Here is a 19,701-nt window from a genome sequence, read left to right on the forward strand (position 1 = left end):
GTCACTGTAGGGTGCAGGGCGCAGGGGGGGGCGCCCTGGGCAGCAATTAATTACCTTTTTGGCAAAAATAGACATATATACAGTCTGGGACTGTATATATGCCCGAGCCCCCGCCATTTTTTACACATTAAAGCGGGACAGAAGCCCGCCGATGAGGGGGCGGGGCCTTCTTCCTCAGCACACCAGCGCCATTTTCTCTTCACAGCTCCGCTGGAAGGACGCTTCCCAGGCTCTCCCCTGCAGTATACAGGTGCAATAGAGGGTAAAAAAGAGAGGGGGGGGGCACATAAATTTAGGCGCAGAGATATATTTAACAGCAGCTACGGGGTAAACACTAAGGTACAGTGTAATCCCTGGGTTATATAGCGCTGGGGTGTGTGCTGGCATACTCTCTCTCTGTCTCCCCAAAAGCCTTTGTGGGGTCCTGTCCTCAGTCAGAGCATTCCCTGTGTGTGTGCTGTGTGTCGGTACGCCTGTGTCGACATGTTTGATGAGGAAGGATACGTGGAGGCAGAACAAGTGCAGCTGAGTGTGGTGTCGCCGCCGACGGTGCCGACACCTGATTGGATGGATATGTGGAAGGTGTTATATGATAATGTAAACTCCTTGCATAACAGATTAGATAAAACTGTAACCTTGGGACAGTCAGGGTCTCAACCCATGCCTGATCCTACAGCGCAGAGGCCGTCAGGGTCTCAAAAGCGCACACTATCCCAGATAGTTGACACAGTTGTCGACACGGAAGCTGACTCCAGTGTCGATGACGATGAGGCAAAGTTGCAGCCTAAAATGACTAAAGCCATCCGCTACATGATTGTAGCAATGAAGGATGTATTACACATTTCTGAGGAAAATCCTGTCCCTGACAAGAGGATTTATATGTATGGGGAGAAAAAGCATGAAGTGACTTTTCCCCTTCACATGAATTAAATGAATTATGTGAAAAAGCTTGGGATTCCCCTGACAGGAAGGTGATCATTTCCAAGAGATTACTTATGGCGTATCCTTTCCCGCCAACGGACAGGTTGCGCTGGGAATCCTCCCCTAGGGTAGACAAGGCTTTGACACGCTTGTCTAAGAAGGTGGCCCTGCCGTCTCAGGATACGGCCGCCCTACAGGATCCTGCGGATAGAAAGCAGGAAGCTATCTTGAAGTCTGTTTATACACATTCTGGCACACTGCTGAGGCCGGCAATTGCTTCGGCCTGGATGTGTAGTGCGGTAGCTGCAGGGACGGATAGACGGTCTCTCGGACCTAGTTTCCACAGCTACGGCTGGGAAGTCAAATTTCTTGCCTTATGTCCCTCCACAGCCTAAGAAAGCGCCGTATTACCAAATGCAGTCCTTTCGTTCTCAGAAGAGCAAGAAGGTCAGAGGTGCGTCCTTTCTTGCCAGAGGCAGGGGTAGAGGAAAAAAGCTGCACCATGCAGCTAGTTCCCAGGAACAAAAGTCTTCCCCGGCTTCCACTAAATCCACCGCATGACGCTGGGGCTCCACAGGCGGAGCCAGGAGCCGTGGGGGCGCGTCTCCGACATTTCAGCCACCAGTGGGTTCACTCACAGGTGGATCCTTGGGCTATACAAATTGTGTCTCAGGGATACAAGCTAGAATTCGAGGTGACGCCCCCTCACCGTTACCTAAAATCAGCCTTACCAACTTCCCCCATGGAAAGGGAGATAGTGTCGGCGGCAATTCACAAACTTTTTCTCCAGCAGGTGGTGGTAGAGGTTCCCCCCCTTCAACGGGGAAGGGGCTACTATTCCACTATGTTTGTGGTACCGAAACCGGACGGTTCGGTCAGACCCATTTTAAATTTAAAATCCCTGAACATTTATCTGAAGAAATTCAAGTTCAAAATGGAATCGCTCAGAGCGGTCATTGCAAGCCTGGAAGAGGGGGATTTTATGGTGTCTCTGGACATCAAGGATGCTTACTTGCATGTCCCCATTTATCCGCCTCATTAGGAGTACCTCAGGTTTGTGGTACGGGACTGTCATTACCAATTCCAGACGTTGCCGTTTGGCCTGTCCACGGCACCGAGAGTTTTTACCAAGGTGATGGCGGAAATGATGGTGCTCCTTCGGAAGCAAGGGGTTACAATTATCCCATACTTGGACGATCTCCTCATAAAGGCGAGGTCCAGGGAGCAGTTGCTGATCAGCGTAGCACACTCTCAGGAAGTGTTGCGTCAGCACGGCTGGATTCTGAACATTCCAAAGTCGCAGCTGATTCCTGCGACGCGTCTGCCCTTCCTGGGCATGATTCTGGACACAGACCAGAAGAAGGTGTTTCTCCCGGAGGAGAAGGCTCAGGGGCTCGTGACTCTGGTCAGAGACCTCCTAAAGCCAAAACAGGTGTCGGTGCATTGCTGCACACGAGTCCTGGGAAAGAGGGTGGCGTCATACGAAGCCATTCCCTTTGGCAGGTTCCATGCGAGGATCTTTCAGTGGGATCTGCTGGACAAGTGGTCCGGATCGCATCTTCAGATGCATCGGATGATCACCCTGTCCCCCAGGGCCAGGGTGTCTCTTCTGTGGTGGCTACAAGGTGCTCACCTCCTCGAGGGCCGCAGATTCGGCATACAGGACTGGGTCCTGGTGACCACGGATGCAAGCCTCCGAGGGTGGGGGGCAGTCACTCAAGGAAGAAACTTCCAAGGGCGGTGGTCAAGTCAGGAGTCTTGTCTGCACATAAATATCCTGGAGCTACGGGCCATATACAATGCCCTGAGTCAAGCGGAGCCTCTGCTTCGAGACCAACCAGTGCTGATTCAGTCAGACAACATCACGGCAGTCGCTCATGTAAACCGCCAAGGCGGCACAAGAAGCAGGGTGCCAATGGCGGAAGCCACCAGGATTCTTAGTTGGGCGGAGAATCACGTGCAAGCACTGTCAGCAGTGTTCATTCCGGGAGTGGACAACTGGGAAGCAGACTTCCTCAGCAGACACGACCTCCATCCGAGAGAGTGGGAACTTCATCAAGAAGTCTTCACGCAGATTGTAAATCGATGGGAACTGCCACAGGTGGACATGATGGCGTCCCGCCTCAACAAAAACTTAAAGAGGTATTGCGCCAGGTCAAGGGACCCTCAGGTGATAGCTGTGGACGCACTGGTGACACCGTGGGTATTCCAGTCGGTCTATGTGTTTCCTCCTCTTCCTCTCATACCCAGGGTACTGAGAATTGTAATAAAAAGAGGATTGAGAACAATACTCATTGTTCCGGATTGGCCAAGAAGGACTTGGTACTCGGAACTGCAAGAAATGCTCACAGAGGACCCATGGCCTCTGCCTCTCAGACAGGACCTGTTGCAACAGGGCCCTGTCTGTTCCAAGACTTACCGCGGCTGCGTTTGACGGCATGGCGGTTGAACGCCGGATCCTAGCAGAAAAGGGCATTCCGGATGCAGTTATTCCTATGCTGATAAAGGCTAGGAAGGACGTGACAGCAAAACATTATCACCGTATATGGCGAAATTATGTTGCTTGGTGTGAGGCCAGGAAGGCCCCTACAGAGGAATTCCAGCTGGGCCGATTCCTGCACTTCCTACAGTCAGGTGTAACTATGGGCCTAAAAGTAGGTCCATAAAGGTCCAGATTTCGTCCCTATCTATTTTCTTTCAAAAAGAACTGGCTTCACTGCCTGAGGTTCAGACGTTTGTTAAGGGAGTGCTGCATATTTAGCCTCCTTTTGTGCCACCAGTGGCACCTCGGGATCTTAAAGTGGTCTTGGGTTTCCTGAAATCCCACTGGTTTGAGCCACTTAAGACAGTGGAGCTAACGTATCTCACGTGGAAAGTGGTCATGCTGTTGGCCTTAGCCTCAGCTAGGCGTGTGTCAGAATTGGCGGCTTTGTCATGTAAAAGCCCCTATCTGGTTTTCCATATGGATAGGGCAGAATTGCGGACTCGTCCGCAGTTTCTGCCAAAGGTGGTGTTATCTTTTCATTTGAACCAACCCATTGTGGTGCCTGCGGCTACTCGTGACTTGGAGGATTCCACGTTGCTTGATGTAGTCAGGGCTTTGAAGATCTATGTTGCCAGGACGGCTGGAGTCAGGAAAACTGACTCGCTGTTTATCCTGTATGCATCCAACAAGCTGGGTGCTCCTGCTTCAAAGCAAACCATTGCTCGCTGGATCTGTAACACGATTCAGCAGGCTCATTCTACGGCTGGATTGCCGCATCCAAAATCAGTGAAAGCCCATTCCGCAAGGAAGGTGGGCTCTTCTTGGGCGGCTGCTCGAGGGGTCTCAGCATTACAGCTTTGCCGAGCTGCTACTTGGTCGGGTTCAAACACATTTGCAAAATTCTACAAGTTTATACACTGGCTGAGGAGGACCTGGTGTTTGCCCATTCGGTGCTGCAGAGTCATCCGCACTCTCCCGCCCGTTTGGGAGCTTTGGTATAATCCCCATGGTCCTTACGGAGTCCCCAGCATCCACTAGGACGTCAGAGAAAATAAGAAGTTACTCACCGGTAATTCTATTTCTCGTAGTCCGTAGTGGATGCTGGGCGCCCATCCCAAGTGCGGATTGTCTGCAATACGTGTATATAGTTATTGCTTAACAAAGGGTTATGGTTATGTAGCATCGGTTGAGTGATGCTCAGTTGTTGTTCATACTGTTAACTGGGTAAGTTTATCACAAGTTGTACAGTGTGATTGGTGTGGCTGGTATGAGTCTTACCCTGGATTCCAAAATCCTTTCCTTGTAATGTCAGCTCTTCCGGGCACAGTTTCCTTAACTGAGGTCTGGAGGAGGGGCATAGAGGGAGGAGCCAGTGCACACCAGATAGTACTAAATCTTTCTTTAGAGTGCCCAGTCTCCTGCGGAGCCCGCTATTCCCCATGGTCCTTACGGAGTCCCCAGCATCCACTACGGACTACGAGAAATAGAATTACCGGTGAGTAAATTCTTATTTTTTTCATATTTTTTTTTAATTTTATACTTAATGTTCTGTATAATTCATGCCGTGTATGTGGTTTTGTTGCTTTTTTCTTTTGTATTGTGAAAATGCTTTTTTATTTTTTTTATTTTGTATCTAAATAAGTTTGTATGTTTGTTATGTGGCAGAGACAAATCTGAAAACGAATCAATTGCTTGTTTTGCCTTTTATGTAATCTGCATGTAATAATATTACTGAATCCTAGCAGTATGTTTGACCTGTTTTAAATTGCGTACATGGGGTTCTTTTTAAATAAAAAATTACCTTCAGGACTCATTTCAGTTCTGAATTTAATTTGACTTAATGAATCCTGCACTGATTAGTCAGTGAAGGGTGATTTGTATGAAAGAATTGCTCTTATGCTTGCAGTTAGGGACCGCATTAAATCATTAGCAGGATACATCTGAATGAGCAAAGTTCTCAAATTTGAAGGGATAAAGGAGGAACAAAATATGAATGTTTTAATTTTATTGTGAATTAACAGAAAGAAACAGTTCTAAAGTTGGGATGTGGATTAGAAGAATATAATACAGTATATATACAAAAATGTAAGCAAATTGAGATAATAGCCAATGTCAATGGGAGTCATTCAGACCCGTTCGCACGCTGCCTTTTTTCGCAGCCGTGCGATCGGGTCTGAACAGCGCAAGCGTATGCACCACAATGCACTGGCGCGTCGGCAGCCGGTGACAGGGATCGCCAGGCAGCGACGGATCTTACGAAGAAAGCGATCGCACCGGCGATCACAAGAAGATTGACAGGCAGAAGGCGTCCCCGGGTGGCAACTCACCGTTTTCTGGGAGTGTCTGGAAAAACGCAGGTGTGTCCACTCGTTCTGGAGGAGGATTCCTGATGTCACCAGCTCCCCGGATCGTCGCAGTGGCTGAGTTAAGTCCTAGGCTGTGCAAAAACTGCACAAACTTTTGTTTGTGCAGCTCACTGCACATCCGATCGCACCCCTGCGATGCACTTACCCCCTCCTCTGTAGGCCGCAGCAGTGCAAAAAAACCCTGCGTGCGACCAGGTCTGAATTAGGCCCCATGTCCCTCTTTTTTCAAAATGCAGTAAATATGGTTTATGAAAACAATTGCACCTCGCCTGAAATGATGGATCTCTCTCCCACTTTCTCACCATACTTAGCAGTATATTATACTAGATGATTGGGTCAGTGTATTACACAAAATTTAGTGATCAGAGGCAGTATATTAAACTAGGTGATTGGTAGGGGTTACATACGTTATCCCGGTGCGCGGGATGCCGGCTGACAATATCCCGACAGCAGCATCTCGCCCGCCAGAAGTCGGCAGTGGGGTGAGCGCTAGGAGTCCCCTTGCGGGCTTGGTGGCTCACTGCAGTTGCCAAAGGATCAATTCGCACTATATGGGTGTCGTGGACAAACACGAGTGGGAATAGCCCTGGTGAGCCGGTATTCCGGCTGCCGGCATTGTCAGCTGTCAGGATTTCGGTGGCGGTATTCTGGACGCCGGGATCCCGACAGCCGGCATTTTAACTGCATCCCAATTGGTGGCAGTGTATTACACTAGGTTACTGGTGATAGTGTGTTATAATAGGTGATTGGTGGCAGTGTGTAATACTGTACTGGGTGATTGGTGGCAGTGTGTTACACTCGGTGATTGGTGGCAGTGTATGACACTAGGTGATTGGTGGCAGTGTATTACACTAGGTGATTGGTGGCGGTGTATTACACTAGGTGATTGGAGGCAGTGTATTACACTAGGTGATTGGTGGCAGTGTGTTATAATAGGTGATTGGTGGCAGTGTATTACACTAGGTGATTGGAGGCAGTGTGTTACACTAGGTGATTGGAGGCAGTGTATTACACCAGGTTATTGGAGATAGTGTGTTATAATAGGTGATTGGTGGCAGTGTGTTACACTAGGTGATTGGAGGCAGTGTATTACACTAGGTGATTGGAGGCAGTGTGTTATAATAGGTGATTGGAGGCAGTGTATTACACTAGGTGATTGGTGGCAGTGTGTTATAATAGGTGATTGGAGGCAGTGTGCTATACTGGGTGATTGGAGGCAGTGTATTACACCAGGTTATTGGAGATAGTGTGTTATAATAGGTGATTGGTGGCAGTGTGTTATACTGCTCTAGGTGATTGGTGGCAGTGTGTTATACTGCACTAGGTGATTGGAGGCAGTGTATTACACTAGGTGATTGGAGGCAGTGTATGACACTAGGTGATTGGAAGCAGTGTATTACACCAGGTTATTGGAGATAGTGTGTTATAATAAGAATTTACTTACCGATAATTCTATTTCTCGGAGTCCGTAGTGGATGCTGGGGTTCCTGAAAGGACCATGGGGAATAGCGGCTCCGCAGGAGACAGGGCACAAAAGTAAAGCTTTCCGATCAGGTGGTGTGCACTGGCTCCTCCCCCTATGACCCTCCTCCAAGCCAGTTAGGTACTGTGCCCGGACGAGCGTACACAATAAGGGAGGAATTTTGAATCCCGGGTAAGACTCATACCAGCCACACCAATCACACCGTACAACTTGTGATCTAAACCCAGTTAACAGTATGATAACAGCGGAGCCTCTGAAAAGATGGCTCACAACAATAATAACCCGATTTTTGTAACTATGTACAAGTATTGCAGATAATCCGCACTTGGGATGGGCGCCCAGCATCCACTACGGACTCCGAGAAATAGAATTATCGGTAAGTAAATTCTTATTTTCTCTATCGTCCTAGTGGATGCTGGGGTTCCTGAAAGGACCATGGGGATTATACCAAAGCTCCCAAACGGGCGGGAGAGTGCGGATGACTCTGCAGCACCGAATGAGAGAACTCCAGGTCCTCCTTAGCCAGGGTATCAAATTTGTAGAATTTAGCAAACGTGTTTGCCCCTGACCAAGTAGCTGCTCGGCAAAGTTGTAAAGCCGAGACCCCTCGGGCAGCCGCCCAAGATGAGCCCACCTTCCTTGTGGAATGGGCATTTACATATTTTGGCTGTGGCAGGCCTGCCACAGAATGTGCAAGCTGAATTGTATTACACATCCAACTAGCAATAGTCTGCTTAGAAGCAAGAGCACCCAGTTTGTTGGGTGCATACAGGATAACAGCAAGTCAGTTTTCCTGACTCCAGCCGTCCTGGAACATATTTTCAGGGCCCTGACAACATCTAGCAACTTGGAGTCCTCCAAGTCCCTAGTAGGTGCAAGGCACCACAATAAGCTGGTTCAGGTAAAACACTGACACCACCTTAGGGAGAGAACTGGGGACGAGTCCGCAGCTCTGCCCTGTCCGAATGGACAAACAGATATGGGCTTTTTTGAGAAAAAACCACCAATTTGACACTCGCCTGGTCCAGGCCAGGGCCAAGAGCATGGTCACTTTTCCTGTGAGATGCTTCAAATCCACAGATTTGACTGGTTTTAAACCAATGTGATTTGAGGAATCCCAGAACTACGTTGAGATCCCACAGTGCCACTGGAGGCACAAAAGGGGGTTGTATATGCAATACTCCCTTGACAACTTCTGGACTTCAGGAACTGAAGCCAATTCTTTCTGGAAGAAAATCGACAGGGCCGAAATTTGAACCTTAATGGACCCCAATTTGAGGCCCATAGACACTCCTGTTTGCAGGAAATGCAGGAAACGACCGAGTTGAAATTTCTTTGTGGGGCCTTCCTGGCCTCACACCACGCAACATATTTTCGCCACATGTGGTGATAATGTTGTGCGGTCACCTCCTTTCTGGCTTTGACCAGGGTAGGAATGACCTCTTCCGGAATGCCTTTTTCCCTTAGGATCCGGCTTTCCACCGCCATGCCGACAAACGCAGCTGCGGTAAGTCTTGGAACAGACATGGTACTTGCTGAAGCAAGTCCCTTCTTAGCGGCAGAGGCCATAAGACCTCTGTAAGCATCTCTTGAAGTTCCGGGTACCAAGTCCTTCTTGGCCAATCCGGAGCCATGAGTATAGTTCTTACTCCTCTACGTCTTATAATTCTCAGCACCTTAGGTATGAGAAGCAGAGGAGGGAACACATACACCGACTGGTACACCCACGGTGTTACCAGAACGTCCACAGCTATTGCCTGAGGGTCTCTTGACCTGGCGCAATACCTGTCCCGTTTTTTGTTCAGACGGGACGCCATCATGTCCACCTTTGGTATTTCCCAACGGTTTACAATCATGTGGAAAAAACTTCCCGATGAAGTTTCCACTCTCCCGGGTGGAGGTCGTGCCTGCTGAGGAAGTCTGCTTCCCAGTTTCCATTCCCGGGATGAAACACTGCTGACAGTGCTATCACATGATTTTCCGCCCAGCGAAAAGTCCTTGCAGTTTTTGCCATTGCTTCTTGTGTCGCCCTGTCTGTTTACGTGGGCGACTGCCGTGATGTTTTTCCCACTGGATAAATACCGGCTGACCCTGAAGCAGAGGTCTTGCTAAGCTTAGAGCATTATAAATTTACCCTTAGCTCCAGTATATTTATGTGGAGAAAAGTCTCCAGACTTGATCACACTCCCTGGAAATTTTTTCCCTGTGTGACTGCTCCCCAGCCTCTCGGGCTGGGCTCCGTGGTCACCAGCATCCAATCCTGAATGCCGAATCTGCGGCCCTCTAGAAGATGAGCACTCTATAACCACCACAGGAGAGACACCCTTGTCCTTGGATATAGGGTTATCCGCTGATGCATCTGAAGATGCGATCCGGGCCATTTGTCCAGCAGATCCCACTGAAAAGTTCTTGCGTGAAATCTGCCGAATGGAATTGCTTCGTAGGAAGCCACCATTTTTACCAGGACCCTTGTGCAATGATGCACTGTTTTTAGGAGGTTCCTGACTAACTCGGATAACTCCCTGGCTTTCTCTTCCGGGAGAAACACCTTTTTCTGGACTGTGTCCAGAATCATCCCTAGGCACAGCAGACGTGTCGTCGGATCAGCTGCGATTTTGGAATATTTAGAATCCACCCGTGCTGTTGTAGCAGTATCCGAGATAGTGCTACTCCGACCTCCAACTGTTCCCTGGACTATGCCCTTATCAGGAAATCGTCCAAGTAAGGGATAATTAAGACGCCTTTTCTTCGAAGAAGAATCATCATTTCGGCCATTACCTTGGTAAAGACCCGGGGTGCCGTGGACAATCCAAACGGCAGCGTCTGAAACTGATAGTGACAGTTCTGCACCACGAACCTGAGGTACCCTTAGTGAGAAGGGCAAATTTGGGACATAGAGGTAAGCATCCCTGATGTCCCGGGACACTATATAGTCCTCTTCTTCCTGGTTCGTTATCACTGCTCTGAGTGACTCCATCTTGATTTGAACCTTTGTAAGTGTTCAAAAATTTTTTTAGAATAAGTCTCACCTAGCCTTCTGGCTTCAGTACCACAATATAGTGTGGAATAATACCCCTTTTCTTGTAGTAGGAGGGGTAATTTAGTTATCACCTGCTGGGAATACAGCTTGTGAATTTTTTTCCATACTGCCTCCTTGTCGGAGGGAGACCTTGGTAAAGCAGACTTCAGGAGCCTGCGAAGGGGAAACGTCTCGACCTTCCAATCTGTACCCCTGGGATACTACTTGTAGGATCCAGGGGTCCTGTACGGTCTCAGCGCCATGCTGAGAACTTGTCAGAAGCGGTGGAACGCTTCTGTTCCTGGGAATGGGCTGCCTGCTGCAGTCTTCTTCCCTTTCCTCTATCCCTGGGCAGATATGATCTTATAGGGACGAGAGGACTGAGGCTGAAAAGACGGTGTCTTTTTCTGCAGAGATGTGACTTAGGGTAAAAAACGGTGGATTTTCCAGCAGTTGCCGTGGCCACCAGGTCCGATGGACCGACCCCAAATAACTCCTCTTCCTTTATACGGCAATACACCTTTGTGCCGTTTGGAATCTGCATCACCTGACCACTGTCGTGTCCATAACATCTTTTGGCAGTTATGGACATCGCATTTACTCATGATGCCAGAGTGCAAATATCCCTCTGTGCATCTCGCATATATAGAAATGCATCCTTTAAATGCTCTATAGTCAATAAAATACTGTCCCTGTCAAGGGTATCAATATTTTTAGTCAGGGAATCCGACCAAGCCACCCCAGCTCTGCACATCCAGGCTGAGGCGATCGCTGGTCGCAGTATAACACCAGTATGTGTGTATATACTTTTTATGATATTTTTCCAGCCTCCTGTCAGCTGGTCCTTGAGGACGGCCCTATCTATAGACGGTACCGCCACTTGTTTTGATAAGCGTGTGAGCGCCTTATCCACCTTAAGGGGTGTTTCCCAACGCGCCCTAACTTCTGGCGGGAAAGGGTATACCGCCCATAATTTTCTATCGGGGGGAACCCACGCATCATCACACACTTTATTTAATTTATCTGATTCAGGAAAAACTATGGTAGTTTTTTCACATCCCACATAATACCCTCTTTTGTGGTACTTGTAGTATCAGAAATATGTAACACCTCCTTCATTGCCTTTAACGTGTGGCCCTAATAAGGAATACGTTTGTTTATTCACCGTCGACACTGGATTCAGTGTCCCTGTCTGTGTCTGTGTCGACCGACTAAAGTAAACGGGCGTTTTAAAACCCCTGACGGTGTTTTTGAGACGTCTGGACCGGTACTAATTGTTTGTCGGCCGTCTCATGTCGTCAACCGACCTTGCAGCGTGTTGACATTATCACGTAATTTCCTAAATAAGCCATCCATTCCGGTGTCGACTCCCTAGAGAGTGACATCACCATTACAGGCAATTGCTCCGCCTCCTCACCAACATCGTCCTCCTACATGTCGACACACACGTACCGACACACAGCACACACACAGGGAATGCTCTGATAGAGGACAGGACCCACTAGCCCTTTGGAGAGACAGAGGGAGAGTTTGCCAGCACACACCAAAAACGCTATAATTATATAGGGACAACCTTATATAAGTGTTTTCCCTTATAGCATCTTAATATATAAGCATATCGCCAAATTAGTGCCCCCCCTCTCTGTTTTAACCCTGTTTCTGTAGTGCCGTGCAGGGGAGAGCCTGGGAGCCTTCCCTCCAGCCTTTCTGTGAGGGAAAATGGCGCTGTGTGCTGAGGAGATAGGCCCCGCCCCTTTTTCGGCGGCCTCGTCTCCCGCTCTTAACGGATTCTGGCAGGGGTTAAATATCTCCATATAGCCTCCGGAGGCTATATGTGAGGTATTTTTAGCCAAAATAGGTATTCATTTGCCTCCCAGGGCGCCCCCCTCCCAGCGCCCTGCACCCTCAGTGACTGCCGTGTGAAGTGTGCTGAGAGGAAAATGGCGCACAGCTGCAGTGCTGTGCGCTACCTTTAGAAGACTGAGGAGTCTTCTGCCGCCGATTCTGGACCTCTTCTTACTTCAGCATCTGCAAGGGGGCCGGCGGCAAGGCTCCGGTGACCATCCAGGCTGTACCTGTGATCGTCCCTCTGGAGCTGATGTCCAGTAGCCAAGAAGCCAATCCATCCTGCACGCAGGTGAGTTCACTTCTTCTCCCCTCTGTCCCTCGTTGCAGTGATCCTGTTGCCAGCAGGACTCACTGTAAAGTAAAAAACCTAAGCTAAACTTTCTCTAAGCAGCTCTTTAGGAGAGCCACCTAGAATTGCACCCTTCTCGGCCGGGCACAAAAATCTAACTGGCTTGGAGGAGGGTCATAGGGGGAGGAGCCAGTGCACACCACCTGATCGGAAAGCTTTACTTTTGTGCCCTGTCTCCTGCGGAGCCGCTATTCCCCATGGTCCTTTCAGGAACCCCAGCATCCACTAGGACGATAGAGAAAATAGGTGATTGGTGGCAGTGTGTTATACTGCTCTAGGTGATTGGTGGCAGTGTGTTATACTGCACTAGGTGATTGGAGGCAGTGTATTACACTAGGTGATTGGTGGCAGTGTATTACCCTAGGTGATTGGAGGCAGTGTATTACACTAGGTGATTGGTGGCAGTGTATTACACTAGGTGATTGGTGGTAGTGTATTACACTAGGTGATTGGAGGCAGTGTATTACACTAGGTGATTGGAGGCAGTGTGTTACACTAGGTGAGTGGTGGCAGTGTATTACACTAGGTGATTGGAAGCAGTTTATTACACTAGGTGATTGGTGGCAGTGTATTACACTAGGTGATTGGAGGCAGTGTATTGCACTAGGTGATTGGGGGCAGTGTATTACACTAGGTGATTGGTGGAAGTGTATTACACTAGGTGATTGGTGGCAATGTATTACACTAGGTGATTGGTGACAGTGTATTACACTAGGTAATTGGTGGCAGTGTGTTATACTAGGTCAGTGGTTTCCAAACTTTTTTGAATCACGGTGCTCTAGAATATCAGAATTTTTTTCACGGCACCCCTAGGCCAAAAATTTATGATTGAGAAATTTAGCAAGAAATATTACATTAAGTAGATCGCGTTTATATGTCATCCTTAGGGTCAGTTGTGTGGTGAGGGACAAGATTTGCTTCTGTTTGGCCACATATTTTATGACTGGCAGCCACCAGCACTGGTTTTGCCTATTATATTGACCATGAATAATTTGAATTGGTCCTGGACCACCAACACAGGGCACCCTTGCAAGTGTCCCGAGGCACCCCAGGGAGCCACGGCACACAGTTTGTGAACCTCTGTACTAGGTGATTAGAGGCAGTGTGTTATACTAGGTGATTGGAGGCAGTGTATTACACTAGGTGATTGGAGGCAGTGTGTTATACTAGGTGATTGGTGACAGTGTATTACACTAGGTGATTGGTGGCAGTGTATTACACTAGGTGATTGGTGGCAGTGTGTTATACTAGGTGATTGGTGGTAGTGTATTACACTAGGTGATTGGAGGCAGTGTGTTATACTAGGTGCTTGGTGGCCGTGTATTACACTAGGTGATTGGAGGCAGTGTGTTATACTAGGTGATTGGAGGCAGTGTGTTACACTAGGTGATTGGAGGCAGTGTGTTATACTAGGTGATTGGAGGCAGTGTGTTACACTAGGTGATTGGAGGCAGTGTGTTATACTAGGTGATTGGAGACAGTGTGTTATACTAGGTGATTGGAGGCAGTGTGTTATACTAGGTGATTGGAGGCAGTGTGTTACACTAGGTGATTGGAGGCAGTGTGTTATACTAGGTGCTTGGTGGCAGTGTATTACACTAGGTGATTGGAGGCAGTGTGTTATACTAGGTGATTGGAGGCAGTGTGTTACACTACGTGATTGGAGGCAGTGTGTTATACTAGGTGAGTGGAGGCAGTGTATTACACTAGGTGATTGGAGGCAGTGTATTACACTAGGTGAGTGGAGGCAGTGTATTACACTAGGTGATTGGAGGCAGTGTGTTATACTATGTGATTGGAGGCAGTGTGTTATACTAGGTGATTGGAGGCAGTGTGTTATACTAGGTGATTGGTGGCAGTGTGTTATACTAGGTGATTGGAGGCAGTGTGTTATACTAGGTGATTGGAGGCAGTGTGTTATACTACGTGATTGGAGGCAGTGTGTTACACTAGGTGATTGGAGGCAGTGTGTTATACTAGGTGATTGGTGGCAGTGTATTACACTAGGTGATTGGAGGCAGTGTGTTATACTAGGTGATTGGAGGCAGTGTGTTATACTAGGTGATTGGAGGCAGTGTGTTATACTAGGTGATTGGTGGTAGTGTATACCACTAGGTGATTGGAGGCAGTGTGTTACACTAGGTGATTGGTGGCAGTGTATTACACTAGGTGATTGGAGGCAGTGTGTTATACTAGGTGATTGGAGGCAGTGTGTTATACTAGGTGATTGGAGGCAGTGTGTTATACTAGGTGATTGGTGGTAGTGTATACCACTAGGTGATTGGAGGCAGTGTGTTACACTAGGTGATTGGTGGTAGTGTATTATACTAGGTGATTGGTGGTAGTGTATTATACTAGGTGATTGGAGGCAGTGTATTATACTAGGTGATTGGAGGCAGTATGTTATACTATGTGATTGGAGGCAGTGTGTTATACTAGGTGATTGGAGACAGTGTGTTATACTACGTGATTGGAGGCAGTGTGTTATACTACGTGATTGGAGGCAGTGTGTTATACTAGGTGATTGGAGGCAGTGTGTTATACTACGTGATTGGAGGCAGTGTGTTATACTAGGTGATTCAAGGCAGTGTGTTATACTAGGTGATTGGAGGCAGTGTGTTATACTACGTGATTCAAGGCAGTGTGTTATACTAGGTGATTGGAGGCAGTGTATTACACTAGAAAATAGGACACAGTATTTTACAGTAGATTATAGCAGCTGGGCATGTAACTAGATGACAGGAGGCAATATATTAAGTTCTGTGATTGAAAGCTATGTATTACACTAGATTATCACAGCCCCTCCATTACACTGATTGATTACAGGTAGACTTTGCGTGATAAGTGCTATGAGATGCCACAACTTCCCCACGGGTGCTGTAAGTGACTTTTCTATTTTATCAGAAGAGCTATTAAGTACTTTTGAGACACATTTAAATAGTCATGGTGGGGAATGGGAATCGTGGGGTGGTGATAACACTGAGAGATAATGGAAATGAACATTGTGGGGGAAGGGGTTAGTGGAGAATGGCAGAGAGCTGTTGTAACATGACATACATGTAACATGACTGCATATTTGATCATGTTCCTCTCTGATCTCTGTATTACTGGCTCTGTATAGGGGTGTGGAGTCCTTCCTACCTATTTTTTTTCTCCTCAATATCTTTATTGCACATTTACTTGTTTCAATTCAGTATTACACATAAGAAAAACAGTAAAAACAACAACATAGCTTCATTCAATAAAAAGGACAGAGACCCCGAAGCAAGAGAGCAAAGAGCCAAGGGCATTTACGGAGCTCCATTTTCAATATTGTCCAGGACTTAATACAATTCTCTAGATTTATCCCATTCCGATGTTATAACATCTTCCTCTTACATATCTGGGCTCTGGAATCTACGTTGAATCAGCCTTCTCCTCTACTTCCAGGCCCTATACTGGAGTATACCCCGCTGCCCCTAGTATCCCATGCCCCTTGAGTCACAAATTTTCGTATTCAGACGACTTTCATTTCAGAGATCACTATATGGTGATCTATCCAGGGGCGTTTCTAGAGAAGAGGAGGAGGCCCGTGTGCAGGCTCCGGCTGAGCCCCCACCTCTCTATCTGGCATGGCTGTGTAGACTCTGGGCACTAGGGCCTCTAGGGGACCCTAGCGCTGTCCCAGAGTCTACAGCGCATGCACAGATCTCCGGGAAAATGGCGCAGTGGCCATTTTCCTAGTGATTTTACCTACTGCGCATGCGCAAAACACCAGGAAAATGGCGCCGCGCCATTTTCCCAGTGATTTTGGCAGTGCTGCTGCTGCGCCGCGAGACTCCCGAGGGTAGGTATTTCTATTAGTGGGTGCAGAGTGTGCAGTGTGGGCTCCCCATGTGCACTGCACACACTGCACCCATTATAAATACGTCAGTGCATCTATCACCTTTATACCCCATTATCTTCCACTTTCTGATCTCTTATTTTCAATTCCCTCTTCCTCCTATACTCCCTTACTATCCATCCACCATAATGAGTGGAAGCATTTTTGAATTCACTCTTGTATGGGGTTAGCTAAGGTCACAATGTATTTCTCCCAGATTTCTAAAAACCTCTCGTCCTTCCTTTCTTTTTGTGCAGACGCCTCCACCCATTCCATCCTAAATAGGTAATACAATTTTTCCAAGGACAGTGTCATTGGGGGGCTTGTGGGTTGTACCCACATCTGCAGGACTGTTTTTCTGGCCGCGGCTGCAATTGCCACTAATAGTTTTTTATTATTCTTCGAGATCCTCCATTCCTCCGAAGGTAAATTGAAAATGGCCCATTCTGGCGATACTCTAAAATTTTTCCTGACAAAAATGTCCTGCCATCTCTAATAAGTTCAGCTTTTACTTTACCATAGCACATTGAATTTGGACACTTGTGTTTTGCTGACTTGGCTGTCAATTGCTGCCTCTGATTGGCCAGTGACTCTGTTGCATAGAGAGAGAGAAAGTGGAGAGAGATAAAGTACTAGCCAGCTCCTACTGTAGCAGTAATTTTACAGGATGTGTTTAAAAAAAATGATACAGTTACTAGAGTGATATCTTCAGTGCTCTGGGTTTGCCTGGGGACAAATGATTAATGTTTCCTTTTAAATATAGGCCCTCATTCCGAGTTGATTGCACGTAGCAACGTTTTGCTGCTCGTGCGATCAACTAGACGCCGCCTATGGGGGAGTGTATTTTAGCATAGCAGGGCTGAGATCGCTTGTGCAGCCCTGCTATACTAAAAAAGTTTCCTGCAAAACAAGACCAGGGTAAGAGTTACTTACCCGGTGCGACGGATCCAGCAACGAAGGTCTCGGAATTGACGTCAGACATCCACCCTCCAAACGCCTGGATCCACCTGCGTTCGCCTCACCACGCCTTGAAAACGGTGTGTATCCACCCCGCAACGCCTCCCGCCTGTCAGTCTTCACGCGATCGCCGCTGCAATCACTTTCTGCGCTGGCCGCGTCGCTGCGGCAATGACATGCGTGTGCATTGCAAGCGCCGCGCAGGCGCAGTCCCAACCCGTTCGCACCGCAACAAAGAGCCGCTGCATGCGAACGGGTCAGAATGACCCCCAATGTGTATTGATAGTCCTGTATTAACATAATACAGTCCTTATACTTCATTATTTGTATACAGGTCTAGGCTAGGTTTCAGTTTTATATTATTCTGAATTTTAACCTAAAATATATATATTTTTATTTAATAAGTGCCCACAATTTGGGCCATACACGAATCTACTGATCCTGTAACTGGCACTTTTCCCTGATAGATAGATGGATGCACAACCAATCAGCTGGGCTGATGACCTTTCAATACCCTGAGTTTACTTACCTCTCTCAGTGCCAGTGGGAGTGAGTACCTCTGGCATTGGATGCTTTAGAGATATAGGGGCAGATGTAGTAATCCTGGAGACAGCATAAGGAAGTGATAAACCAGTGATAAGTACAAGGTGAGAAACACACCAACCAATCAGCTCCTAACTGTTACTTTACATATTGGAGCTGATTGGATGGGGCATTTATCATCCTGCACTTATCACTGGCTTATCACTTCCTTATGCCTTCTCCAGGTTAACACATTTGCCCCATTTTTTTAAACTATCTACCCTTTAACCACAGCCAGTGCTTACAGTGTTATCTTATAACATTACCAGTCTCCTCACTGGTTATAAAGACATCAAAATCAGTTGCAGCGCTATATAGAACCAGCCAATCACGATCGGGATTCCAGTGTCGTTTTTCTGACGGGTGTCAGGATTTTTGCTTTACTTACAAACATGGATCATGCCCACAGAAACAGCCAACAGTTATTTGTCACTAATATAAACTCCAAAATGTTTTGCTGACCCTGATAATGTTAGAAACCACTCACTGTGGTTTAGTCCAGGGGTTCTCAACGCCAGTCCTCAAGTAGCACCAACAACAGGTCATGTTTTGTGGATTGCTTTAATCATGCACAGCTGAGTTGCTCTATTTTGCTTGGTCATAACTATCCCACCCGCTTCCATGGACAGAAATCCTCAAAACATGACCTGTTGGGAGCACTATTGCCAGATTGGCAAGCAATGTAAGTCATTCATACAGTGGCGCCTAGAGGGGGGGGGGGGGGTACTGATTATACGGGCCTGGGCTTCCTGATGGGGCCCAGTATCAGCCAGCCGCAACCTTTTCTCCCTAGCAGAACACAAGCTACTGTGTGCTGGGCTACGGTGAGTCAAGGGTTGCTGTTGCTGCTGAGTGCAGCAGCCTCCTTTGCCTACAAGGGGAGGTCAATGATCACGTTGTTCGCTGTCCCCCCCCCCCCCCATAGGCAAATGCAGGGGGAGTTCCGGTTGCCTGGAAACCCCCCTCCTCTTGGCAAGTGGCTCAAATTATGACTACAAAAGCAATGATTTATAATACAGTTACTAGTGCTGCAGCCACATCGTGCAGTTTAAGTGGCAGAGGAGAACTGCTGCACATGCCCAGTGGTAGCAGCTTCTTCTACCAAGTTTGCTGTGTGTGTGTGGTCCAGATCTGTGCTCTGTACCAGAGAGAAGCTACCAGGAATAAGAGACAGGAGCCTTACCATGAGGTGGGAGAATGTGTGTTTGGAAAGTGCAGTTCTGGTTCTATTATGTTTGTGTATTTATTTATTATGGGATGTTTAACTTTTTCCTGGCCACTTATTTATGTTATTTAAATATGTTTGATACAGCCTATACTGTACAGTTTCCAGTATATAAAAAGACCAATGTTTAGGGTTGTTACTTTGTTCATCTAACGCTCACCTAGACTCCTGCACTTACTCCATTGTTCCGCAGAGTGGAAAATTGTGGTTTGTGTTTGGAAACCCCCCTCTAGAAATCCTGTGTTTGCCCCCCCCCCCTTTGTAACTGTGCCTGGCTGAGGGGTGCACAGCGCCCCCCTGTGCGGGTCAGCACTGCTCCGCATTATCAGTGAGTTTTTCATGTTTTTTTTTTTAAAAGGGGGCATGGCACATCTCTGTGACTAGATCACGCTCCCGTGCTTTACTTGTTCCCCAATCTCTCATGTCCCTGCATTCATACAGTAATGGTGGGGCTGGAACCATGTTATAGTCAACTAGTCTTGTTACTGTTTGTAATTTATACCCTGCTACGGAACACTTTATACTTATTATCACATACTGTATATGTACTAGTAAATCTGTAGATCTCCATGTAATGCATTTATTGTAAGTCATGTGGGAAACA

The 19,701-nt window shown here is 47.5% G+C and overlaps 1 protein-coding gene across 4 annotated transcripts in view; it reads left to right on the forward strand.

The window, feature by feature from the left end:
- TAC1 (tachykinin precursor 1) overlaps positions 1 to 19,701 on the forward strand; it is a 62,020-nt gene that overhangs the window by 20,815 nt on the left and 21,504 nt on the right. The window lies entirely within an intron of this gene.

The sequence above is a fragment of the Pseudophryne corroboree genome, chromosome 5 (genome assembly GCF_028390025.1).
Source record: "Pseudophryne corroboree isolate aPseCor3 chromosome 5, aPseCor3.hap2, whole genome shotgun sequence".
Taxonomy (NCBI): Eukaryota; Metazoa; Chordata; class Amphibia; order Anura; family Myobatrachidae; genus Pseudophryne; species Pseudophryne corroboree.